At 38.1% G+C, this 27,251-nt stretch overlaps 1 protein-coding gene and 1 pseudogene across 1 annotated transcript in view; both read right to left on the bottom strand.

Moving 5' to 3' along the window:
• HS6ST3 (heparan sulfate 6-O-sulfotransferase 3) overlaps nt 1-27,251 on the bottom strand; it is a 648,331-nt gene that overhangs the window by 133,978 nt on the left and 487,102 nt on the right. The window lies entirely within an intron of this gene.
• Nucleotides 16,472-25,378, bottom strand: LOC132352701 (ubiquitin-conjugating enzyme E2 variant 3-like; annotated as a pseudogene).

Raw genomic sequence — 27,251 nt, 5'->3', positions numbered from 1 at the left:
GTGGTAGGCGGGATGAAGAATGGGGGAGTAAATAAAGGTACCCAAATATACATGTGTGAATGTGTCTGCGCAATTGTTTTACATTAAGCATTTGTGTGGTTTCTGGGGGGCAGGGTGATGAGGAGTCCCAGGTCCTATCTCCTGGGGTGAGGTAGGCAGAGGTACTGCTGTGGGCCTTGAACAAACCTGCTCAGAGCTTTTTAAGGAGATGCTCATGTTTCTCATCATTAATTGATTAATTAGTTAACTAGTTCAGCCATCAGTCAACTTTTGGCTGTTATGTTACGATGCTGGAATGTGAGCATCTTGTAGATAATATTAAGATGCTCAGGACCCAGAGATAAGTGCTGGTCCCACCCAATAGTCTAATATGGGAGCAGGTTGATATCTGAAGATGATATTGCCTCGTGGACGTGAAATAACAAGCACAGAGGAACCTGCCAGATGGATGAGGGTGCTGCACTAACTCCCTTCGTCCTAACAGGAGTGACTTCTTTGTCCTATGACCAGTTCAGAAAATACATGTAATTTTCCGATCTTCTCCGCACTCAGGGTGAATTTTGGGTTGACATTTTAATAAATTGTTTTATAAATAATAAAAGCACCCATTTGAAATTCTGCTTTCTTTGTTCCTTCTTGCTAATGCTGTGCAGGCTGCATGAATAGCTGAATCGATAAGAAAAATAAATAAATGACGAAGTGCATAGTGTGGTAATTAGTAGGTGCACAGTTAATGAGGTAAATCAGAATCTGAATCAAAGAGACTTGATTCAGAATTATTGTCAATTCTTCACATTGCTTTTGAGTTCAGAAGACCGATCTTGCTTTTATCTGGTTTTAAATATTAGCCAGAAAGCTATAATAATGTATTATAAATAGGAGTATTACCAAATATTGTAGGCCCAAGTCCTAAAAAATATTTCTCTACATTAAAGAACTCAGTATGAAACAATAAATAAATAAACGTTTTGGCCAAGTACAATATTCACTTAAATTTGAAAGGAGATTTATGTGAGTCTAGTATGACTCAAGTTCTCGAGGAGAGAAAAGAGATGTAATCAAATATTTACAACACAATGTCATAAGACGTATAAGAGAATTGAGTGCAAAGTGATATGGGCACAGATTTGCTAATAATATCCCCAAAATAAATCTCTTTTAAAAAGAAATATAGCATGGGGAATGAAAATGATATGTAACCTTCTCTTTCACTTTAATTTTTCTTGAACAACAACAAAATATGTTTGATATATATGCGCGTACACACACACACACACACGTATATGCCCAAGTGAAATTTAAAATGCTGAGAAACACTCATGACCATCGTAGGAAGACCAGCCCACTCACGTCCTATTTAATAGAGAGGCTTTCAATCCATCTAGATGCCACAGCTGCTGGCAAAAGTAGGGGGAGACACAAAGCCAGCCAAATGTAATCAACAGAAATCAGACTCATTCGCCTCCCCTTTTAATGGTATTTCTCATCTTACATTTTATTTCACCTTTATTGATAGAGAACAGGTATACTATCATAATGCAAACCAACCCAAACAACCTGCTTTAATACAGAAAACTCTGACCCTCAAGACAAGAACACAGATAGATGTTCTTGTACTTTACCTCCATATAATGTAATTTAAGACTCAATTAATGTGATGAGCAATTTTTTCCTTTAATTTGGAAATTTCTCCGACCATCCATAAAGATGACCCGTGCTCTACCTCAGAGATCTCCTGCACATATCATGAGGCAGTATTTGACAAAAGGCAAATAGAAAGCCACCTCGTCTCTACTGACTATGACCATGACCCCTCTTCCATTTCTAGTTCACTTGGAGAGATTTTCTAACTAAGAATACCTGCTGATCACCACCCCCAAGGAGAGGGTGCTGGAAGAACCAAAATAACTTTTTGAGGAACAAATCACAGCCATCTAAATTACTCCTCTGACAGAGTAATGGATCTTACAGATGAAAGGGAACAGAAGGTGTCATTTATCTCGACTTCACAAGACTTGTCAAATTTTCTTGGTCTTTTCTGAAGAACACAATCATAAATAATTCAGAAAATTATGACTTAGACCTCAAAAACTTTGAGCTAGACAACCACAACCTGGGAATGGGGACTTTCAAAAACATAGTTGCCTGCGTCTCTTAGGGGAGGAATGGGAAACATGAAGCAATTTATCAGGGAAATGTATTTAGCCTGGCACTACCTACAATTGATAGGAGGGACTCCTGTCTTGGATAATTCAACTTCATTTAATTCAGTAAGCATACATTTGTTTAATGGAGCTGTGATGAAGTTGAACATCGCACCGGGCATGTCAATTATAGTGTTTGCACCTTAAGAGTTGGTTTCTGGCTCAAGCAGCTCTGCCCCCATAGACCCTGTTAAGAGTTGAATTCTGTCCCCCCAAAAGTTCAGAATTTGAATGCCTAACCCCCAGTAGCTAAGAATGTGACTATACTTTGGAGCTAAGAATCTTTAAAGAAGTAATTAAAGCAAAATGAGGTGCACTCTAATCCAATATGACTGGTATCCTTCTAGGAAATTAGAACACAGACACAGAGGGAAGATGATGTGAAAACACAGGAGAAGATGGTCATCTACAAGCCAAGGAGAGAGGCCTGGAATAGATCCATTTCCTTATAGTTCTCAGAAGGAACTAACCCTACCAACACCTTGGTCTTAGATTTCTAGCCTCTACAATTGTGAGGAAATAAATTTCTGTAGTTTAAGCCACCCAGTCTGTGGTACTTTATTACAGCAGCCCTAGCAAATTAATACAAAGCCCTGTGCCAATAAGCAGCTCTGAGTCCCCCACAGTGCACCGGTGGCTCTTACTGGACCGGGGATTAGCCAGTGACACAAGGGTAACTCGTATATAGACTGACTGACCCTGTGAGGTAGCCAAGAGCATAGCTTTCTGCACAGTGGGACAATGACAGAGAGCTACCCAACCAGGCTGGCTTGTACCTGAGTTCACATGTTGGATACAGTGGACTTAGAGTCAAAGTCTAAAGAAGGTGTAGATGCACACAGAGAAAAGTGACAGCATGGGGAGAGACCATGAGGGCTACTAGTGAAAACTGGAGAGAGGTTACTCCTTCAAGCTGCTTCAGACTGATTGTTCTTCTTTCTCTAATTACTTTAGGTATAAGTTTTGGTTGTTTATTTGATTTTTCTTGTTTCTTGAGGTAGAACTGTATTGCTGTAAACTTCCCTCTTAGAACTGCTTTTGCTGCATCCCATAGGTTTTGGGTCGTTGTGTTTTCATTGTCATTTGTTTCTAGGTTTTTTCTTATTTCCTCTTTGATTTCTTCAGTGATCTCTTGGTTATTTAGTAGTGTATTGTTTAGCCTCCATGTGTTTGTATTTTTTACAGTTTTTTTCCTGTAATTGATATCTAGTCTTATAGCACTGTGGTCGGAAAAGATACTTGATACAATTTCAATTTTCTTAAATTTACCAAGGCTAGATTTGTGACCCAAGATATGATCTATCCTGGAGAATGTTCCATGAGCACTTGAGAATAAAGTGTATTCTGTTGTTTTTGGATGGAATGTCCTATAAATATCAATTAAGTCCATCCTGTTTAATGTGTCCTTTAAAGCTTGTGTTTCCTTATTTATTTTGATTTTGCTTGATCTGTCCATTGGTGAAAGTGGGGTGTTAAAGTCCCCTACTATGATTGTGTTACTGTTGATTTCCCAAATGGCTGTTAGCATCTGTCTTATGTATTGAGGTGCTCCTATGTTGGTGCATAAATATTTACAATTGTTATATCTTCTTCTTGGATTGATCCCTTGATCATTATGTAGTGCCCTTCTTTGTCTCTTGTAATAGTCTTTATTTTAAAGTCTATTTTGTCTGATATGAGAATTGCTACTCCAGCTTTCTTTTGATTTCCATTTGCATGGAATATCTTTTTCCATCCCCTCACTGTCAGTCTGTATGTGTCCCTAGGTCTGAAGTGGGTCTCTTGTATACAGCATATATATGGGTCTTGTTTTTGTATCCATTCAGCCAGTCTATGTTTTTTGGTTGGAGCATTTAATCCATTTACATTTAAGGTAATTATCAATATGTACATTCCTATTACCATTTTCTTAATTGTTTTGGGTTTGTTATTGTAGGTCTTTTCCTTCTCTTGGGTTTCCTGTTTAGAGAAGTTCCTTTAGCATTTGTTATAAAGCTGGGTTGGTGGTGCTGAATTCTCTTAGCCTTTGCTTGTGTGTAAAGGTTTTAATTTCTCCGTCAAATCTGAATGAGATCCTTGATGGCTAGAGTAATCTTGGTTGTAGGTCCTTCCCTTTCATCACGTTAAATATATCCTGCCACACCCTTCTGGCTTGCAGAGTTTCTGCTGAAAGATCAGCTGTTAATCTTATGGGGATTCCCCTGTATGTTATTTGTTGCTATTCCCTTGCTGCTTTTAATATTTTTTCTTTGTATTTAATGTTTGATAGTTTGATTAATATGTGTCTCGGCGTGTTTCTCTTTGGATTTATCCTGTATGGGACTCTCTGCACTTCCTGGACTTGATTGACTATTTCCTTTCCCATATTAGGGAAGTTTTCAACTATAACCTCTTCAAATATTTTCTCAGTCCCTTTCTTTTTCTCTTCTTCTGAGACCCCTATAATTCAAATGTTGGCACATTTAATGTTGTCCCAGAGGTCTCTGAGGGTGTCCTCAATTCTTTTCATTCTCTTTATTCTGCTCTGTGGTAGCTATTTCCACTATTTTATCTTCCAGGTCACTTATCTGATCTTCTGCCTCAGTTATTCTGCTATTGATTCCTTCTAGAGAATTTTTAATTTCATTTATTGTGTTGTTCATCATTGTTTGTTTGCTCTTTAGTTCTTCTAGCTCCTTGTTAAATGTTTCTTGTATTTTCTCCATTCTATTTCCAAGATTTTGGATCATCTTTACTATCATTACTCTGAATTCTTTTTCAGGTAGACTGCCTATTTCCTCTTCATTTGTTTGATCTGCTCCTTCATCTGCTGTGTATTTCTCTGTCTTCTCACTTTGGTTAACTTACTGTGTTTGGGGTCTCCTTTTGCAGGCTGCAGGTTCATAGTTCCTGTTGTTTTTCGTGTCTGCTCCAAGTGGGTAAGGTTGGTTCAGTGGGTTGTGTAGGCTTCCTGGTGGAGGGAACTGGTGCCTGTGTTCTGGTGGATGAGGCTGGATCTTGTCTTTCTGTTGGGCAGGACTGCATCCAGTGGTGTTTTTTGGGGTGTCTGTGAACTTAGTGTGATTTTAGGCAGCCTCTCTGTTAATGGGTGGGGCTGTGTTCCTGTCTTGCTAGTTGTTTGGCATGGGGTGTCCAGCACTGGAGATTGCTGGTCGTTGAGTGGAGCTGGGTCTTAGCATTGAGATGGAGATCTCTGGGAGGGCTCTCACCGATTGATATTACGTGGGGCTGGGAGGTCTCTGGTGGACCAATGTCCTGAACTCGGCTCTCCCACCTCAGAGGCTCAGGCCTGACAGCCGCCCGGAGCACCAAGCTGGCCGTCAGCCGCACGGTCAGGTATGTGGGGAGTTTCTTGCCTTTTGGGAAGTCTGAGGTCTTCTGCCAGCGCTCAGTCGGTATTCTGTAGGAGTTCTTCCACATGTAGATGTATTTTTGATGTATCTGTGGGGAGGAAGGTGATCTCCAAGTCTTACTCCTCTGCCATCTTGAAGGTCAGTGACCATTTTATTCTCGAGGAAGACCTATACTCAGTGAAATAACCCAAATGCCCTTTTTTTTGAATGAAATAAAAATGTATCTTTTAGTATTGGAAATTGAGTATAGAGAATATATATAATATTTATTTATAATAGCATATATATATATATATATAATATAATGATGAATTATTCCCCATCAAAATTGGAAAATACTGTTCCTGATTTTCTCAAATCTGGATTTAGCTTTAGATTTAGGAAGATCTAAATTTATAGAATTACATTTATACTTAAATTTTCAATTTATACCAGTGTGTGTGTATGTGTATTGATCTTTTGTTTGCATTCTTGTCCAAGCACTGGCTTCCCAAAGATCAGGAGTGGAAACTGAACTCCTGCAGTAAAGGCATGCAAGCCTGAACTTCTCTCCATCTTACCTTGGAAGAAAGGCTGGGCATGGTGCAGCCAAAGCTGGAATAGATTATGCGGATGCTACATTTACTGTTATTTTGCCCTAAGGTTAAACATGGTAAGCTGAATCCATGCATTTATATTTGCCTTCTCCTGAATCATGACTTTTTAAATTAAAAAAGAAAAAAGTAAAGAAAAAAGGGCATAAATTCACAAGGATATTTCTCTTGAGACTGGAAGAGGAGACAGAATCAAGTAAGAGACATCAAGAAAAATGTTTAAAGCAGAGCTGAAATAGAAGTCTACAGTGCATGGGGTTCAGGGAGGGATGGAGATGGGGGCTGGACCAAGAAGAATTGAGCCAGTGAGCACTGAACCCAGGCTCAGAAAACTGGAAGCCATGTGCTTCCAAGGCTCTCCCCCATCTTGAAGAAGGACTGTTTACTTCTTCTGAGGCGAAATCAGAGTAAGTGAACTCAGGAACAGTGAGTCCACTTGAGGACCGTGGAAGACAGGCCGAATGGAGGGACTCAATGAAAGTCTGCTCATGAGTGGTGAGAAGCCTGGGCCCTTTCCCCACTCAGCTCCCACAATGCTAGCAGCCTGGTTCAACCCCCTCAGGAGGATGTTAGAGGGTTTCTCTCTAAGAAAAAGGACCACCTATATGAAAAAACAAGAGAGAGAGAAATTGACACTTGGAAGTCACCCAGCAAAAAAGCTGACATACTTGGTGATCATCTTATAAAATTTTATTACCTCACTATTAAGTATGAGCAAATAGCCAGACATTTGAAAAAAATCTTCCCACGTGAAAGAGGGAGGTAAAAGCAGACCATTATTTTTAAAGCACTTGGAAGAGAAAGAGATGATACAAGAAGTTTAAAAAAAACTAATTAAAAAATTCTAAGGGATGAGAAAATATCATGATCATGAAACAAGAATTGGATGCTATAAAAAGGAGGAACACGATCCTAGATATTAAAATTTTAATATCAGACATGTAAAATATCAATAGGAGAATCAGAAGACACAAGTTGAAGAAATCTCTCAAGAACTGGAAGAAAAAGTTCAAGAAACAGAAAACACAAGAGAAAATATAAGTAAATCAGAGGATTCACCTAGAAGGACTTAGGAGTGTCAACAATTGACAAGTAGGGATTCTTGAGAAAAATAGGTAGGATACAGGAGAAATACATTCAAGGAATCAATAAAGAAAATATTCCTGTAATAAAGGACATGAGTTTCTAGATGAAATTGTCCACAAAGTGCCTACAAAGCAAAATAATTGACAAAAACTACACCAAAACTCATCAGAAGTAAATTCCTGATGTTTATATCACCCAGTCTGTGGTTCTTTGTTATGGCAACTCTAACAAACTAATACCCTTGGGAACTGCGTCATGTCACTTGTTCTATCAAGGGCATGAATCCAGGACACATCCTTGCAGCTAGGCAGAGATTCAGTTGAAGGGAATTGCCACTGTCAGTCATCTTGGGAAGAGGGTAAATCCTGGTGCAGGAAATGAGCAGCCCTTGAAACACATAAGGGAGAAGAGACTTCTTCTGATTTGAGTTCTAAAGGATTTGGGAGACGGGGGAAATGATGGCATTCGGGCCAGGACTCTTAAGTTCTGAAAACACTTGCAGTATTCCTAGTAACGAAGTGAGCTACCTGCCCTCAATCCATGTGGACGCAGAAAAGTTGACCCAGTAGAAATTCTCAGATTTGGACAGAGGGGGGGGGGGGTCCCTTCTTTTCAAAGTTACAAGCTACTCTCTGGTGGTGTACTTTCATTTTGCCTAAGAATTCAGTAAACTGCTCCAGAAGTTCATAGCTGTTCTTGTTGCAAACGGAGGTCTGATCCCAGGTGTAGTAGGTCCAACCAAGGGACAGTCAAAGAGTGCAGCAACAGTGGTCGACCCCCAAGGAAGACAGCTACGCTCTGCAGAAAGCACTTGTAAGATCTTTGGCTGCATAAACAACACAACATTTTCCATTTCTGTTAGCCTCTCTTTACCCACTTGGTACAACAGATTTTCAAGAATCAGTGGATTATTCAAAGGCTTGAGAAAATATTTGATGACCTGAAACAAAAATCGGATTCACATATATAAATAGAGCAGTTCAATATTTCATTTAATGAGCCAAATCTCTAACCCTCCTCCATCTGTACCCATAGACGTGATTTCTATCCAGCAGCCATAGACAGCTCTCCCTAGATGGATCTAGGCTCAAGAGTCCACTTGTGTACTGGATGCTGTTCCCTGTTCCTTTCTCTCTGGGATCACCATTTCTCTCGTTTCTCTCTTCTACGGAATGATTTCCACTAGTATACAGCCTTGCTGTAAGATCTCATTGCTTAAAAAAATGATATCACAGTCCCCTCTGCTATCACCCAGTTCTCTGTTCCTCTTTATATTAAACTCCTGGAAAAAGATGTCTATATTCACTAATTTGGCTTTTCATCCACCATTCTCTCTTGAATTTACCGCAAATAGACTTTGTCCCTGTTACGCCACTAAAAACGACTTTGCCAGGGTCAACAAGGACCTCTTCTTGCTCAACCTCGAAGCAGCATTAAACACAGCAGGCGGCTCCCATGTTTTTAAAGCATTTTCTTTATTTGGTTTCCAGGACACCACATTCTCCCAATATTTTCTATTTCATCTCTGACCTCACTTCTTCTGAGTCTTCTTTGCTGGCTCATTCCCCTCTTTTCAGACCTCAGAATGCCAGAGTGCCCCCAAGGGCTCAGTTCTTTCTGTATTAACTTCACTTTCTACATTTACTCCTTAGTTGATCTCATACAATCCCATAGCTTTGAAAATAATCCCTAAGGTGATGGCTCTCAAATTTAAATCTCTAGCCTCAGTTTGTCTTCCCAACCCCACACTGGTGTACTCTGTGATACTTCAGGCTCAAATCCCTATTCCTCCTCCCAGCCCTACTCCACTCCCCTATCTTAAGTTACTGCAGCACCATTGGCTGAGTCAATAGAACGGCTATGATGACAATTTCCTACCACTTTTGTCTTAAAACGAAAGGTCTGGGCTTCCCTGGTGGCGCAGTGGTTGAGAATCTGCCTGCCAATGCAGGGCACACGGGTTCGAGCCCTGGTCTGGGAAGATCCCACATGCCGTGGAGCAACTAGGCCCGTGAGCCACAACTACTGAGCCTGCACGTCTGGAGCCTGTGCTCCGCAACAAGACAGGCCACGACAGTGAGAGGCCCACGCACCGTGATGAAGAGTGGCCCCCGCTTGCCACAACTAGAGAAAAGCCCTCGCACAGAAATGAAGACCCAACACAGCCATAAATAAAAATAAATTAAAAAAAAAAAAAACGAAACGTCTTTATTATGTACCTCTCTTATTAGAGAATTTTTAATATTTTTAAAATAATATCACTTTCAGGGCAGGATCCAGAGCAAAATAGTGATATGAATATCATTTTTTTAAGTGTTAATAAGAAGAGAAAAGGTTAGTTCTATCCAAGTATAGCAAAGTTGAAGAACCATCAAATCATGCATATCCTCTGGTTACCAACTCTTCAGAAACGAAATAAGAAGATAGAGGCTTACACCACCGCTGGAGAGACTAAGAGAGGCATGAGAGAGGGCTTTCTGGATGTGAGCCCAGATGGGTCCTGGCTAGAAATGGGCCACTGGAAAAGGGAGACACATTATCCTTCCAAGTCCCCATCTGGAGCTTTCTTGGCCTAGGCAAACTCAGTAGCCATGCAGGGTTTACACCCAAGGAGGTATTCACATATGTGTGCCTCCAGCATAGCTTATTTTATTTTATTTATTTTAATACATAGTGCCCTTCAAGTTTCCTTTGAAGTCTACCGCAAATAACAGGTTTTAGCACATCAGGTGCTATTTTGCTTCCTGAAACATTTAAATTAATTTTCTGTTACCAATGCAAATGTGTACCTTCCAATTTACCCACTACACAATAAAACCTAATTTAAAGCAATTAATGTTCATTAATGGCCCCATCTGCATGTTTATCGTTTTATCCTTAAATACTTGAGACATGGTATCCATATTTTATAGCTCACTTCTTATCAGCAAGAATTCTTATCCTCAAGGGTAAATGTAAGACTAATGTGCCAGTATCTCATATCTTTATAAGAAAACCACATTGCCTTTTTTTTTCCCCCTGGAAAAAGCTAGATGAACAAGGTAAATGTGCACTATACCAAATGTAGCCAATAAAAAAAAAAAAAAAGAAGAAGAAGAGTGTTTGTAATGGTGTGCTTAGCTCCCTCCATTACCTTTTCTTTTTTTCCCCTAGAACTGGTGTGGCACAGCAGTACAGTAAGTGCGCTCTGGCCAGTCCCGACAGGATTTTGCCAGGAACGGGTGGAATGCAGCAGCAGCACTACGAGATTTTCCTGCCTCACCCCCTTCAGTAGATCAATGCCTTGTAGGGAAAGGGCAGGTAGGGGGATCTTCTGACATCACAGAGCATTCTGAGCATGCGCACTAGCATCAGCCAGGCCTTGCTTTGCCACTTGTTAGTTGCTCTACTTGTGTACACTGGAGGACACTAGCTAAACTTTCTGAACATCTGTTTTCTCAGCCTGACTGATCAGGTTTTTCTCAGGACTGAATAAGATAGTATGCTAAAGGATAAAATCATATCGTGATTAAGAGGGTACTCTCCACCGGTCCAGACTTCCTGAGTTCAAATACTGGCTTTACCTCTCTCCTGCCTCGGTTTTCTCATCTACAAAATGGGCATCATAACAGTATCTCTCTTAAAGCGTTCCTGTAAAAATTAAAATGAGTTAATACCTATAAATAGCTTAAAATAGAGCTTGGCAAATAGTAAAGACTTGGTGAACATTAGGAAAAAACAAAAACTGTAGGTACTTTGGAAACCACAGCTATTTTTATTAAAGGCTTTTCCCTAAAGTGACAGTCGGTGGTGCTAGAATGTGACTTCTGGGCTTAGAGACAAGAATCCTGGCACAAGGAAACATGCAGGTGGCTGGTTTCACACCCCACCTCGTCCTAGAGGAAGGCAGAGTAAGTACCTCTTCTGTGACGCTATTATGTCTTAAAGCCCTGACAGCCAATTGCATATATAATTCTTGAAAGAGAGAAAGAAGGAAAAAACAGAAAAAAAGTTAAAAGTAAATAATATGTTTACACCATTGTAAGAAAAAAAGCAAATGAGTTTGGATGGGATTTTTTTTTAATCATATTGCTTAACCAAGATAACCCATCTGATTTCTCTATTCCTAAAAAAAAAAAAAAAAAAAAAGTTAATGTTTCCACACATGCGATTTCAATGAAATTTACATTTACAAGTCATTATCATTTTGGTGGAAGGCAAAAAATGATGTTCAGCTTGTACTGGAGGGGCAGATGGAGATGGAATTTAGGAAGTTGACACACTAGCTGACAGAAATGAGTAACATTTACGTTCCAACCCACCTAATGGTAAGCAATTATCTCTGAACTAGGATAACAAACGTGCTTTTTTATCCTCAAAAAGTTGACGTGCATTATAGAAATTTCCAGAAGGCATATTTTCTGTAAAGAAGCAACTGCTTCTGTATTCGGCATTTAGTACAAGAGTTTAATTGGATGCTGACCCTTTCAGAAGATTTTATTACAAGTTAAAGTTAAATATTAAGAGAATAGAAAAATCTACCTGAAGTTGTCTGCTACTTTCTATTATCTATTTCTCTGTTTAAATATTGCCTTACAAATGTACTTTTACTTCATATTCAATACCACTGATAGATTTTACCTTTAGCAAAACACAAATTGCTTTATGCACAATCCATAGTCATACTATTTTATGAGTATCATAAATAAAACAAATAAAAGTAGGAATTTGGTGTTTATCGTGGTTTAAAAGACCATCTTAGCATGAGAAAGACATTTTTGATTCCATGATTAGTTGACATCCTACATAACAAAAAAATTGGCAAATACAGTGGTGTAAGTCATCATAGGTGACATTATATAATTAAAATGTATTGATATAAACATTAAGACAATTTAAATGTCTTATAGTGTGAATTTTGAATGTTTTGACTCATAAATTTATTCTACATAAAAAAGCAACCAAAGTAGATGCAGTGTCCTATCTACAAATTACATATCTTGAAACAGGATGAAATGACTTTCACTCACTTATTTTCATGAAGGCATAAAATATAGCTACTACATGATAAAATGTAAAATTTTGAAAATTAATTTACACAGAAAGACCAGAAATATGCATCCGCAGACTGTTAGAAATGGAAATGACCATAGTTATTATCTAGTCCAAATCCCTTATATTAGAAATAAGGAAGCTGAAGCTAAAAATATTGCCGTAACATTATAACTGTGGTATTAAATAACAGCGATGGTAAAGAAAAAATGAAAATGTCTTCAGCCCTTTGAAAATTAACCATAGCTCTATTTTAACAGTATTAAAATCTTAATTTAGCAAAAATATTGGAAAGAAAGGCATACCAGAAAAAAAAATCAGCATGAATGTGATATAGTTCAATGAATTGATGATAGCCCTGTCAGATCAAAGGAAAGAGTGAAAGAAAGGAATAGGAAGAAAAGAAATAACATTGAGTACCTGCTATATAACAATATCACATTAACATAACTTATTCAAAAGACTTAGTTTAAAATGTCTTAACACTTACTAGTTGGTGTCCTTGAGCGATTCAAGCCCTATCAATCTCTGATCCCACATGTCAAAGTGAAGGAAATAATACCTAGAACTATGTGAGGACTAAACAAGAGAGTGTATGTTAAGCATTAAATTATCCATGCAGTATAGAAAGACTATCCTGTACTCTTGGATCTTCAGAATGGTTCTATCACTTAATGCTCATAACCATACCATGGCATAAAGTCAGTGGCAGAACTGGGATTCAAATCAGGCCTGTCTAGTCCCAAAGCCAAGCAATACTCATATATTTGGCCTCAAGATATCTGTACATTTCTCTGCTGGGAATTCTTTCTCCACTCCCCTCTCCTAAATCTTCAACTGCCTGTTAAATCCTATTCATCCTTTACAATTCATTTTAAATATAACTTTTTCAGTAAACTATGCCTGGAGCTTCTATTACATGTTCTCTTAGTATTCTCTCATTTTTCCTTTGTTGTATTAATTAATAGTTAAAGTTGTTAATTCATCTTCCAATTATTTTTAACTACTGTTTCTCTACTAGACCGTAAGCTCAAGCAGGGGCCATTTCTTTCTTTCCGACCATCATGTCTCCCATCCCTAGGAGGGTACCTGGCACAATGCAGGCATTCAATAAAAATTTGTTGGATACATCAATTAATGATAAGTGAAGACTGAAAAAGAGTTTTGGGTTGGCAAATATTTTTGTTTGGTTTTATTTATGGCCATGCTTCACGGCTTGCAGAATCTCAGTTCCCTGACCAGGGATTGAACCCAGGCCACAGCGATAAAAGCCCGGAATCCTAACCACTAGGCCACCAGAGATCTCCCTGGTTTTATTTGTTAATGACAGAATGTTAATAAGATCCCTGAGGATTTCAAAGAACTTGATCCAGGGCACGGAAGCAAGAGCTGCCCAAGAAAAGGAGGAGGAACAGTTCTGACACTGTGATAGGAAAGACAATTGTAAGATCATTGTAGATGCAGAAATATTTTCAAAGGAGATCCTTTCATAGACATTCTGCTCTGTAGAGGGTGGTATTCACATGTGAGAATGAGTGACTGAAAGGAGATGGGGTTCTGAAGAGCTTAGTGAAGAGAATGGAAGAAGGTAATAAATGAGAGTCCAGAGCTGCCAGAAAGCATCAAGCATTCAGCCAAAGTTAGATTATGAATGCTTAGCCTTACCAATCTACACTGACTCGGGTGGCATTTCCTGCTGCGTGGTTCAGCAACCAGGGTCTTGAAGACAGATGGTTAGACTCAGTGTAAAGATGATGTTGATGATGATGATGATGATGACACTGATTCACTGTTAACTCCGTCAAGCACTGTGTAAAGCAGTTTCTATGAATTGCTTCATTTCTTACACACACAAAGAATGTTGTGTATACCCATTTTTTTACAAATGAGAACGCTGAGACTTCTTTTTTACGCAGCTTTATTAAGGTATTTTTACAGGCTATAAAAGTCACCCATTGCATATGTAGAATTAAATGATTTTTTATAAATTATACAGTTGGCAATTATCACCACAAGGCAGTTTTAGACCATTTCCATAACTCCAAAAAATTCCCTTGAGCCTGTTTGCACTCAATCCTGCTTTAACCCCCAAACACAGGCAACCACTGATGCACTATCTGTCTCAATACATTTGCCTTTTCTGGACATCTCATATAAATGGAATCAAAGAATATAGAGATTTGTTTTTTTGTGTGGCTTCTTTCACTTAGGATAATGACTTTGTGGTTCATTCATGCTGTAGTATGTATTGGTATTTTGTTCCTTTTTTATTGCTGAATAGCATTTAATTATATGGCTACACCACATTTTGAAATTCACAGGCATTTTAATTGTTTCCAATTTTGGACCATTATGAATAATACTGCTGTGAACATTCACTTACAATTCTTTGTGTGAACATATATTTTTACTTCTCTTGTGTAGATTCCTAGGAGTGGAATTTGGAATTACAACACTGTGTGATAAGGTTATGTAAGTTTTTAGGAAACTGCCAAAATGTTTTTCAAAGTAGATGTACCATTGTATATCCCCACCAGAAAGGAATGTGTCAAATGTGTTTTCTGTGTCTATTGAGATGGTCATGTGGTTTCTGTTGTTGATTCTATTTATGTGGTTATTACATTGGCTGATATTCAGATGTAAAACCAACTTTGCGTTCCTAAGATAAATCCCACATGCTCATGGTGCATAATCCTTTTTATATGCTGCTGATTTGTTTTGTTAATATTTGTTAAGGAGTTTGCATCTATCTTTACAAGGGATGTTGGTCTGTAGTTTTCTTGTGATGTTTTTATATGGCTTTGGTATCAGGGTAATGCTGGCCCGAAAAAAAAATAAGAAGTGTTCCCTCTTCATCCATTTTCTCAGTTCATAAAAACTGATATTTCTTCTTTAAATATTTGATAGAATGCACTAATTAAGACATGAGAGGACATGGGCTTTTGTTTGTGGGAAGATTTTAAATTACTAATTAGATTTCTTTACTTGTTCTGGTCTCAAGATTTTCTATTTCTTCTTGAGTCCATTTTGGTAATTTGTAAACACAATTTTCTGCTCTAATCGTTATTATTTCCTTCCTTCTGATTGCTTTGGATTTGGTTTGCTCTTTTCTAGTTTTTTAAAGGTGAAAGCTTAGCTTATTGGGATTGGAAACTCTTTTTTGGTGTCATAAGCATTTAGAGTTACAAATTTCCCTCTATGCATTGCTTTAGTTGCATTCCATAATTTTCATCTGTTTTTTTTAGTCTTCATTCAACTCAGAACAACTTTTGATCCCCTTTTGGCTTCTTCTTTGACCCATGGGTTATTTAGAAGTGTATTTGTACCCAAATATTCGGCACAGATTCCCTTCTATTGTGGATCTCCAATTTAATTTTTTTGTGGTCAGAAAACAACAACTGCATGATTTTAGTTTTTAAAAAATGTACTGAGAATTATTGCATAGCTCAGCCTATAGTCTATTCTGAAGAATATTTCATTCTAAAAATGTGTATTCTGCAGTCCTTGAGTGAAATGTGCAATAATGTCAATTAAGTAACATTGGTGGATAATGTTGTTCAGTCTTTTATACCCTTGCTGATTTTCTTTTGAGTTACTTGTTATATCAATTATTGAAGTGGAGTGTTGAAATCCCCAACTATTAGTTCTTTAATTGTCTATTTCTCCTTTCAATTCTGTTGGTTTCTGCTTCAACCATTTGGGTTTCTGTTATAAAGTGCATATACATTTAGAATTGTTATATCTTTCTAATGTATTGACCCTTTTAACATTATGAAATTTCTCCCTTTGTTTCTAATAATATTAATATATGAAGGTTTATTTTGCTTTATATTAATATAACTACTCCAGATCCATTATTGTTACTGTTTCATGGTATATCTTTTTCCAGCCTTTACTTTAAAGCTATTTGTGTCTTTGCATCTAAGTTGCATCTCTTCTAGACAGCATATAGACATCACAAAATGCCAAAGAAAACTTGATTTATTTCTCCTTAATTAGCACCTTAAGGGTTTAAATTACGAAGCTAATAAAGACACCATCTACCCTAACCAAGCAATTGTAAGACTAGGTAATGAGATACAGAAATTTCAACACTGTATTCTTAGGAAAGTTTGCATACATTTCCTTTTAGGTAACTCTGAAATTTGGAATTAAATGTTTAACTCTTCTGGGAGACCAGAGATGGATGATTTTGAGTTTCTAGTCACTTTTTGTCTTCTTTCACTGTGGTTTTGATGACTTCAGATACCCTGTTAGTTCTAAGGATACAAGGAAAACTTAAAAACATTTCACTCTTTATACTAATATTCCTTCACTGAAATTGAAGGAGAATGCAACTTTTTCTTATTGCTTACAATATTATCAACCAGTAAGTGACTGATGACAATAGGGCAGGTCTTTCACTTTTACCCTTAACAATTCCATGACTCTGTTGGGCACTGCACCTGCCAGTTATGACTCATTGCTTCTTTTCAGCCATCACATGTAGATACTTTGTCTTCTTGCTCCCAATAACACATACTCTTCTCCCAAAGTCTGTTCTTTCAAAATACATGTAATAATATATTGTATTCTCTGTGAATCCAATTGCATCCAATTTCTGTCATCCAAGTTTTAGAAAATACACTGTTTCCATGTCACTTAGGTTATTATTTCCATGGGCTGACATACAACAGCAGGACGCTGAGTTGACTATAATGTCCCAGGGCTGGGACTAGTGCTCTGAATAAATCCATATTTCTCTGAACCTCAGGAGGGTAGGACTGAGAACTGTCCAATGAGCTGAGTGTGAGGAGCAATATTTTGGAATGAGCAAAGGCAGACACATCTTTGTTGAGCTCCACCTTGTGCAGGCTGAAGATGTCAAGGTCATCACATCTCCTCCAGACCATTCTAGACTGTCTAAGAGGACCATCCTTCTGCAATGTCATTGTTGAAATTGCTAGTGTCCAAGCAACGCATAATTATTTGACTCCAACCATCGTAAATGTATGGACTGTTTTCTTCTCATCATTTTCCTACGTCTTTGAATTTATGTCTGAGACACCTTCATTAGTTTTTGCAATCTAGGCTGCCAAGTCTACCTACCATGCCTCATCAGGTGGATGAAAAGGAGCACAGAGAAAGTTCCTCTTGAAACTTCAAAATCATTTATTTGATTAACCCAACAATTACCGATTTAGGAGGGCTCCAATTTTGGAGATAGGGCAAATACTTAATACTTAAAAGGTTACTACAATTTAAAGTTCCTGAAGACTGGAGATCTCTTCTGAATTAGAGGCTTGTCCCAGATAAGGTCTGTTTTCTTATGAACAGGCTAAAAGGATTTTATGTCTGTCAAATAAGCTAAAATGATTTTGTTTGTCAAACATTTATTATTTATCAATAACAAAAATGTTTTTATAACAATTTACATTTTTGAAAGCACTTCCATGTCCATTAATAGGCTTTATTCTTATAATAATTCTGGAGGTAAGTGTTATTATACCCAAATTACAGCTGAGACCTATTCTGCACAGTTAATAAGGGGCAGAATCTTGATTAGAATTCAGTTCTTCTGATGCTGTATTAATCTACTTCACACTATACAATAGAGGTTCTCTTCATTAAAAATTTAATTCGCTTGCTAGCCTTACTGCACTTGTATGGAACAAGGGTACATAATGGTTCAGTACATGTAAGAAAAAAATTTAATAATTGAGTTCAAAAGCCATAAGGGATTAAGTAAATTTCAGTGCATCTATAAATTAAATCCTGTCCATTGAAAGGTACTGTGTTGAATATCATTATCATGAGAATATAACCATAATATACAAGCAGAAAAAATTTACAAAAGACTGTGTGTAAACAGAATAGATAGTCCAGAAATAGATGCACACATATAGAGTAAACTGCTTTATGACAAAGATGCCAAATATTCAGTAGGAAAAGAATTTATTTTCAATAAATGGTTATGGAGCAACTGGATATCTCTATGAGAAAAAAGTGAACTTTGTGTCAGTATTTCACATCATACTTAAAAATTAACATGAAATGGACCTTGAACCTAAGTATGAAAGAAAAAACCCAAAAAATTCCTAGAAGAAAACAAAGAATATTTTCATACTTTAGGGTAGAAAATTATTTCTTAATTAGTACAAAAATTAATATACATCAAAGAAAAAATGATAAATTGTATTTCATTAAATTTAAGGACTAATTTCTCAAAGGACACCAGGAAGAGAATGAAGAAAATAATCCAAGAATGAGAGGAGACAGTTATACAGTTGGTCCTTTGTATCCACAGGGGATCTGTATCAGGACCCTCCGCAGATATCAGAGTCGGCAGATGCTCAAGTCCGTTAAACGGCCAAAGAACAGTCAGCGCTCCGTATCTCATGGATATGGAGGGCCAACTCGAATACATATATCCAACAAAAAAGCTTATACATAGTATATCTCAGAAATTCCTTCACACTAATAAGGAAAAGACAAACCAATTTTTAAAATTGGACAAAAGATTTAAACAGGCACTATATAAAAGGGAATACCTAAGTGACAAATTAGCAAAAATCAATAGAATCATCAGCGTAATGCAAATTAAAATAACTATGCAATGCCACTACATCCTCTTTAGAATAGCTAAACCCAAAAGACTGATAATACCACTTGTTGTCAAGAATGTGGAATAACTGGAACATTCATATCTTGCTGAGGGAAAACTAAACTGGTGCAACAACTTTAGAACACTGTTGCCATTATCTACTAAAGCAACATATACCTTTATCCTATGATCCACAATCACACCCCTAGGCATACACTCAAGAGAAACAAGTGCATATATCTATCAAAAGACATATGCAAGAATATCCACAGAAGCCTTATTCATAATGGCCAGAAACTGGAAACAACCCAAATAATATCAATAGAAGAAGAGATAAGTAAATCATGGTATAGAATAGAATAGTAGACAGGATTAAAATTTAACAAGTTAATGATGGACGAAATAATAAGCATAAATCTCATAGACATTTTGTTGAGGAGCCAGATGCCAAAAAAGTTCATACGGTATGATTCCATTTATATGAACACTGGGAACAGGCATACTATTGATAATGTTGATATGGATGTGGGTGACAGTTATATGTAACTACAAAGTCAGGTGTTGCTTCAGTTTCAATGTACTTCCTTATGGCCAGTGCCTCTTAATTTTTATTCTGTTAAAGTCTGACTTCAGCTACTAGCTAAGGTGTGCTGTTTTTCCTTCACAATTGCTTTGATGGTAATTTTGAACAGAACTTTCCCATCTTCCTCCCTTCACTTCTTTTTTCACATCTACGGACAGGTAAGAGTCTAAAAGATTACACTGAATACTTTTGGTGTTGGCATGACCATTGCCAGGCGGCTTCTTCATGAAAGCTCTTTCTGCAAAAGTCACCAATAGCATCTTTAAACCTCCAGCACTCACAGCAAAGCATTTTTTAAACTTCTAAGACATTTCTTTTGAAATAATGATAACAGGATACATCCGGGCACACTGTTCCTGTCTTAACATCTTAAAAGTGAGAGTTCTAGATAATGTCCTTGTCTTTTTCTTTTTCTTTTTAACATAATCCTTATTATGTTTGTAACTTTGCTTTGCAATAACTAAAAATAAGGGAAGAACATGTCTTTTTGTTTGTGCTGAATAAACATTAGAGCTGGTTGGGGTCTACTTTTCTTCTTTTCTTGGCCACACTAATTGCATTAGTGTGGCCACTTGAGGCATGTCTCAAGAAAACACAGAGACACATGCATTTTTCTCTGCCTCTCTGTCTCTCTCTCACACTCACACACACACACACACACAATTGAAGGAAGTCAGAATAATCCATTTTGCCATGACACATCTAGGTTTTGACAACTGGCACCCAGTGGAAAGGCATCCCAAATGTGGCTTTAAAGCAACCATGAGACTGTTTTAGGCATAATATACACAGAACCAATCTGTTTGCTCTGAAATTTAAAGGTTAGAACTCACATAAAGCTTGAGGCACAGGAACATCAGTCCTAGTTTCTCAGTACATCCAGTTTGTTGGAGAATCCAACCAGGATTTGTGATTGAAATAAAATGACATTTCCCTTAATAAAGGAAAGGGTATGTGACATAATTGGGATACTGTAAAACATCCTGAGAAATCATGGATGGAAAGCATTATTGGGGAATAAATTACTAATTGCATTAGTGTTCTGCTCTCCTCAACTTAGCATATAACTTTAAATTATACCTGGCATCTAGGTCCATGACCGTAATTTACTTTCCTTGCATTTAAAAATTATTCACATGAATTATTCTTAACAATGCTTTTTTCAGAGGTTCAAAGACAATCTTCATAATTCTCTTAGTTTATGAATAAAGACACAGAAATATTAGTCTAAATTGGAAGCTCTTGAGGGAATTATATCCCTTGCTATGTTTTATACATTATCTAATTTTCTCTCAGCAACCAAAGATCCTGAATTATAATTGTGGTCAACCTCGTAACAACAAAAATGAGTGAGATCTTTTACTACCATAAACTATGCTCAGCCCACCCCTTTGTTCTTGAGATGCAGGATCTCCTCTCAGAAGATGTAGAGAGAACTGAGCAGCCCGACAGAAGGTTGACAAGTACACAAGGTTAGGAGACACATCTCTACTCTTTATCACACTGTGGTCTGACGGTCTCGCCTTTTTTCCCCAGCCATCCCCACCCAACTTCCAGGGACAAAATGCACATCTGGTCAGTATGGAAGGAGCAAGATCTGTGGGTGTTTGGTAGAGTTTCATTTTACTCTTTATCACCAATGTCTGGCTTTCCACAGCACTAGCTGTAGTATTATTCTTCAGCACACAATCAGAATTTTCTTCTTGGAGAAGGCTCATCACAGATACATCAGAGGGTCTTTGAACAATCTTGTAAATGAAAGGAGTAGTTCTTTTATACAGGCTTCCAATAAGACTGACTATTTGGGCATAGATACGAATGAAAAAACCTAAGCCAAAATCAGCAGTCCTCCCATTGACAGATCCTTCGCAAGTTTTGAGTAAGAATTCAAAATGATGATGTCTTCTATTGCATTCATCCTCCTGGAGATAAGTCATAATCGTGTGCATTCCAAGAACTTTGCTATTCCCCATTGAACTTGACTTTGAAGCACATTTTCTAACACATGTGAAATGTCCCCTGATTTAGCCTCCTTAAGAAAAGTTGACCACCCACCCACTGTCAGGGGTGGGGTCACAGTTTCTCGAGTCCCTGCCATCATGAGTGAGTTAGATTGAGAAATTCGGTTGAACTGAAAAGCATGAAGTAAAGAACTAAGATGGTCATTTTGCTCTCTCCTGACAGATATTGGCAGAGAGAAAATATAAACGTAACAATGTCCTAAGGGCTCAGGTGATCTTTTCCCTCCACTGATATACACCTCAAAAAATAACAAAAATTGCTAGTAAGCCAGCCAAGATAGCCAAGAAGTTCCCTGAACTCTTGATGGGGAAAAATTGGTACTGATCTTGTCAAATTGAATAACCACTTCAAACAGGTTAACTCTAGTTATTTTTCTAATAACGATGGCTTTCAGAATAGGCACATCTAGGATGTGTAAAAGATAAAGATGAGATGTGTGCTCTTACACTAATGATTAAAAATAAACCACAGAGAGTCTGGGTCACTACAGACTTCATTAGTTTCCATTAGGATATTTATTTTTTGCAAGTGGTACTTCTAAAAACAAAAATTTCAAAAGATTTTATACATTGCCTACTATCCAACCTCTGTTTCTTTGGGAGGGAGTGTAATATAAGAATCAAATCCACAGTGAACAGACAATTGTGCTTTCTAATCCTCTTGGTTCAAGACCGGTTTGAATAAAAAAGTGAAGTTCCCCTGCCTTTGCATTCACCTCAGAAAAGATTTTAGCAAACACAAGACACCAAATGGTACTGGCATTAAAAAAATTGTTTAAAGCAGTTCTATATCCTTGCAGAGCAAACAGTCAACCATCAGAGTTTGGTCATCAATTCATTGACAACTACTATGATGTGATTGGAATTTTGGAGCACCATAAGAAAATCCTCCCCATTTCCTTTATCAGTGCTTCATTTCTAAAAAGCAGCCAAATAGGAGGGTGAAGATAGCCCAGCAATGCCTTTTTAAATTTACAGTTTTAGAGTAATTATGAGCGCTATTGCTGACGGCAGCAATATTTTCAGAACCCGTATCCCTGCAAAGTTCCTCAAAGACTGGATGCATAATTCACTTCGAAAGTTACTAAGCATCTGTTTGACTGCATTAGTCTTCCCTTCAAAGAAACATAGAAAACAATTTGCTCTAAGGCACTGTACAGTCAAGAACAAACAGGTGAGATGCTTTCAAACCTTAAGGCTGTACACCAACAATTCAATACAAAGTGACGATGGTTATTTTAATCATCAGCTCCTTTTACTGTGTGTACCAAGTACATCGAAGCAGAGTCATATCTTAAAAACAAAGAGTGAGAAAGCAACAAACAGACAAACAGAAGGGGGAAGGAAAGGAGAGAAGGACAGGAGGGAAGGGAGGGAGAGAAAAGGGTAGACAAGAGATGGAATAGAAAGGGAAAGGCAAGGAAGCAAAAAGTGTGTTTGAGCATCTCTTCCATAGATACTCAGACCATAGATGGAGACTTGATGACGTGAAGACTGATTGGCAGGGAGTGGATTATCTGTGTTTGAAAGAGGGGGATTAGATTTGTACTCAGGGAAGTGGGTTTCTCACAGAGAAGAGCATCCAGCATGCCCCAGCCCTACCTTTCCCAACACTCCAGAAGGTCTAATCTCTTCCTGGAGGACAGCTGCTCCCAAGATGAAAAGAGAGTTAGTAACGAATAAGGGGGCTGACCCAAGAGGCACAGTGTCAGAACATCTGTGACAAAAGGATGAAGGCAACAACTGGAAAAACGCCATGTTTCTGGTCCCCATTGGGGAGGTCAATGAGACACTCTCACAGCTCACAGCATGTTCCCTGTGCCAAGAGGACTCCAAGGGGCCTGTGCCGACACCACTCATGTGTCACTGCTTTCACACACGTGGCCTATGTCCTGCACTCGATGGCCATGACACCGTCTTGCCTGTACTTCCTGCTAGTTAACGAGAGAGCTTCCTCGATACGTTTAGCCCAAGGGAAGGTGATGGTATTAAGCTTCTGTTATTGGATTGCATACCAAATTTTATATATATATATTGGACTGCATACCAAATATATAATTTTATCCATTTTATATAATTATATATATACAATATATACACACACATGCAAATATGCATGTATATATCTATTATATATATACCAGTTATATACGTACAAATGTGTTTACATATATATAAATATAGATATATAGATATATAGAGACTATAATATATGACTGCATTATATATAATAGTAGAATTTAATTATATATGTGAAATTAAATATATATATGTATTCCTGAGACTATACACCAGGTATTAAGCTTCTACATATCTGATGTGTGTCATGACAATAATATATGGAGCCAAATATGTGTGCATTCATTCATTCCACAAAAATTTACTAAAGACTTTGTTATGAACAAAGAATCGGACCACATGCTGTTGGGGAAAGAGAGCCAAGGAGAATCTGGTTTCCATAGTCCAAATGAGTTTCAAGCTGCATAAAGGAAAAGGCATGTAGACAACTCATTGAATACCGAACAGTATGAAGCAAGTGCCCTGATACAGATAAAACCAGATGCTGAGAAGACCTGAAGGAAGGAGGGATTATTACTGTATGGTCGGAGGGTAGAAGGAGACGAGGAAATGTTTCTTGAAGGAGATGATTTTTAGCTCATTTTAATAGCTGGAGAAGGTGTAAGAATTCTGCAAGCCATTAGAGAAATGTGAGCCAGACCTGCCAGAAGGGAGGAACAACATGCTGAGGAATCACAGGGAGGTTCACCCACCCGGAGAGGAGGGTGCAGCAAGGAAGCCACGCCAGGGACAGCAAGAGCGGCAAGGTGGCCTATGATGTGGACACCGTGCTGAGTGTAGGTCAGAAGACAGGGCAATTACTAATTCAGTCAGGGATGATGATGGCGAAGACAAGGCATTTTAACTAAGTATTGAAAGATAAACATGACTTCTACAGTCAGAAGTGGGATGAAGGGACTTCCCTGATGGTGCAGTGCTTAAGAATCCACTTGCCAATGCAGGGGGACATGGGTTCGATCCCTGGTCCGGGAAGATCCCACCTGCTGCAGAGCAACTAAGCCCGTGCGCCACAACTACTGAGCCCGCCTGCCACAACTACTGAAGCCCGTGTGCCTAGAGCCCGTGCTCTGCAACAAGAGAAGCCACCGCAATGAGAAGCCCGTGCACCGCAACGAAGAGTAGCCCCCGCTCGCTGCAACTAGAGAAAGCCCACACACAGCAACAAAGATCCAACGCAGCCATAAATAAATAAATAAATAAATAAATAAATAAATGAAGCGGGATGAAAAAGAACATTCCAGAAAAACAAGATGGCATTAGGAAAGAACTGGGGATAAGAACATATAATGTGAACTTAGGGAATGGTGAATGTACACTAAGGATAAAAAACTTTCGCTCATTCCTGACACATGCTAGGAGTTCAATAAATATGTGTTGAATGAATAAATAAATGATTGATCATAGGGAACTAAGGGAGAAAGAGGTTTCAAAATAAGGGTTGGAGTTGAACCTTGAATTCCAGACTAAAATGTTGGGACTTAATCCAGTCGCCAACGGGAGGCGCTCAACGAATTTCAAAGGAGAGTGACAGGATCAGTATTGTGAGTCCAGAACTGAGATAAAGGATGGGCTAGAGAGGGAGTAGCAGAAAGAACAGCCTGTCCCTGTATCGCAGACTCAAGATAACAGGGATTTAGGTAATAGTAGGAATTAAATGGATAGAGATAGAATGAATTTAAGACACATCAGAAAGGTGGAGCTATCTACCGCTATTACATAGCTTTCTCAGACTCACCCACTCACAACAGCACGGCTTTGCAGGCCAATAAATACACACCACAAGCCCTTCAGGCTTATTTTGGCCATGGTTTGGGTCTTTACATTTGACTTCTCCTCCAGCGTCATTCTCGTATTTCGGTCTTCTGCCCCATTAGTTCAATTGCCTGTTTCCACACAAGCACCCATATATATCGCTCTTGGACTTAAAGTAAGTTCTACTTCCCTGATTTGCGCTTCAGCGTTCATTCTTGCACCCTTTTTGTTCCTGGTTGTTTCAGGTATCCCTCACCCCAGCCTCAGCCTTTGGACCAAACCCCTAACGGTGACCCACTTGTTCAGAACCTAAAAATAAAAGGTTCCTTAAAATAAAATGTCATCAGGATATCTAAATACTCCAACACGTATACCATTGGACTTTCCAAATGGTCAATGTGGTTTCCGAGACGTGCTCAAAAACATTTTTTTAAAGGTCATTTGACATTTGGTACAAGGCATTGCACCAACAGCCAATAGGCCTATCACACTGATTAATACTAAGAAAAGGCACTAGAAAAAAGGTGGTACCTAGATAATTTATTTTTTGTGTGTGTGCAGTTAACTTCATTAAAGAAGAACAGAATCAAAAGATGATGGTTAATTCTTAATTATTTAGAAACAAATCATGCTATAGATAACTAGACATATGTTATAACAATCAGACACATGATACGACTTTTTAAAAGCTCTATTTAGCTTTGAGGTACAGCATACGTGTGTTAATCCCATTTCTAAAAATTTTCAGGACAATCTCACTGTCCTCATAAATGTGTTTGTAATTGTCAAGCCATGTCTTCTAATTTTTTTCATTTGACAAACATGAACACTGTTAGCAGATTTGCTTTGGGCGAAATTAAATTTAGATTCCACCCCCAGTGTCTGCTGGAGGGTGGAGAGAAGCTTACCCAAATCTAAGAATTCCACTATCTAGGGGAAAACTCACCAGAAGCCTAACCCACATGCTCTTTGGGTCTACACTCTTAGGAAAGTTCAGCTAGCCCCTGCTTGCTATAATGCTAAATGTTTTCTCAAATTGCTGTTGAATGTTTGCCCTAGTTCTTAGCAGCTGCTCTGATTCAAAAGGGCTCTATGTTCTCAGGACATTGAAATTATGACTTGAAAAGAAAAAAAAAAACAAAGCCCGTTATTGCATTTTTTCTGGTTTGAAAAATCAAGTTGAAGACAGTGACCCTCTTCCAAAAGACAAGAGCATTGCCTCACGGTTTGGGGTCCTTGAGCAATGTCCCTCAAGGCCTATACATGAAATGAGGACAATACGGAGACCCGGGCGTTCACATAATTGATCCACTTTCATCCGTGTAAAGGGATGAGAAAGTCTCAAATTATTAACAGTCCAGTGCTTTTACAGCTCCCACCTACCGCACACTTACTGCTTTCAGATTTCTCCTAATTGAATTACTGAGAGCAGACCAAATGACCTTAGTTGTCCAAGCAGTATTTATCACATTTTAAATGAATTTCATTATTAAAAGAAAATATTCTCTTAACCCATTTTCCACCTTATAGTAATTATATCCGTGGTGTCCTAAGTTTTCTGTGACTTTTCTTTTCAAGAAACAACTATTAACTTTCCACAGACTCAGTGACCTGGTTTGGATGACTCTGTCCCCTCAGGTGACCTTGAGGCAAAAATTACAGAAGCATCAATTGGCAAGTTCGTGAGCATTCAGCAAAGTATGAAAAGGGTAAGAGCTCTTCATTTCCCAGCACTGGTATTCATCATGGAAAGACACATAAAAAGAAAGGGCAAATTCCAATGACACGCATCCAGTAAATTGGAGACTCTTGTCACAGTAAATGCCAATTCAGCAGTTTATAATCACAATGCATAACATGGCTACATTACTTATTTTTTAACCCTCTAAATTGGGCATTTTGTTACTGTTCCTCTGTGTCACCCTTTGTATCATTGAAAATCCTAAGTTTCTTCTGCTATGAGATC

This window comes from Balaenoptera ricei, chromosome 18 (assembly GCF_028023285.1).
Source record: "Balaenoptera ricei isolate mBalRic1 chromosome 18, mBalRic1.hap2, whole genome shotgun sequence".
Classification (NCBI taxonomy): domain Eukaryota; kingdom Metazoa; phylum Chordata; class Mammalia; order Artiodactyla; family Balaenopteridae; genus Balaenoptera; species Balaenoptera ricei.
Note: the sequence above shows the minus strand (reverse complement) of the source record. Positions and strands in the feature narration are given on the sequence as shown.